Consider the following 581-nt stretch of genomic DNA (forward strand, 5'->3'; position numbering starts at 1 on the left):
TTTAAAATTCTTATAGTTCCCATTTCCTTCTCTCCATCTCAGTTCTCCTGTCTGTTGCCAGATATTTTGATACCAATAAAAAAATCGCCCAACTTGTTCTGTCAATGAATAATCTGTCTTCTGAGAATTTGGCCAATGAGAACACACTTCCTTCTTATCCCATAAAGCTGTAACAGGTGCAATAAATAGTAAAAAGTGTTCAGCCTGTAAAATTGTGGAGGGTTAGTTATTCATTCTGAAACAAACAATCATTGTATATGACCATGTTTGTTTGTTTGTCAAATTTATTTTTATTGTTTTATAATTTGGATCGAACATTTACAAATGCAGAAACACAAGAATACAGTAACTAGAATGATAAAAATCACCAAGACCAGTTCTCAAAGTATTGTCTCATAATATCACATGAGCAACCATGTTCCTCTATGTCATCTATATGCTGTATAATGTGATACAATGTCCTTTTGTGCTTGTTAATTTATACTTTCCACAAATCAAGCATTCTACATTCTTGTAACAGGGAATATTGTGCAGTAACGGTTGCACGCAAAATTTGGGACAGAGTTAAATGTTTTTTTTTT

General features: G+C 32.5%; 1 protein-coding gene across 1 annotated transcript in view; it reads right to left on the reverse strand.

Moving 5' to 3' along the window:
- Nucleotides 1-317: 317 nt before the first annotated feature.
- The window catches only part of LOC107578356 (carbonic anhydrase 4-like), a 2328-nt gene continuing 2064 nt past the window's right edge, over nt 318-581 (reverse strand). The window contains exon 7 of the mRNA XM_016264324.1: nt 318-581. This exon is cut by the window's right edge and continues 463 nt beyond it. The gene's annotated coding sequence lies outside the window, so the exon portion shown is untranslated.

The sequence above is a fragment of the Sinocyclocheilus grahami genome, unplaced genomic scaffold (assembly GCF_001515645.1).
Source record: "Sinocyclocheilus grahami isolate Dianchi unplaced genomic scaffold, SAMN03320097.WGS_v1.1 scaffold9882.1, whole genome shotgun sequence".
Taxonomy (NCBI): Eukaryota; Metazoa; Chordata; class Actinopteri; order Cypriniformes; family Cyprinidae; genus Sinocyclocheilus; species Sinocyclocheilus grahami.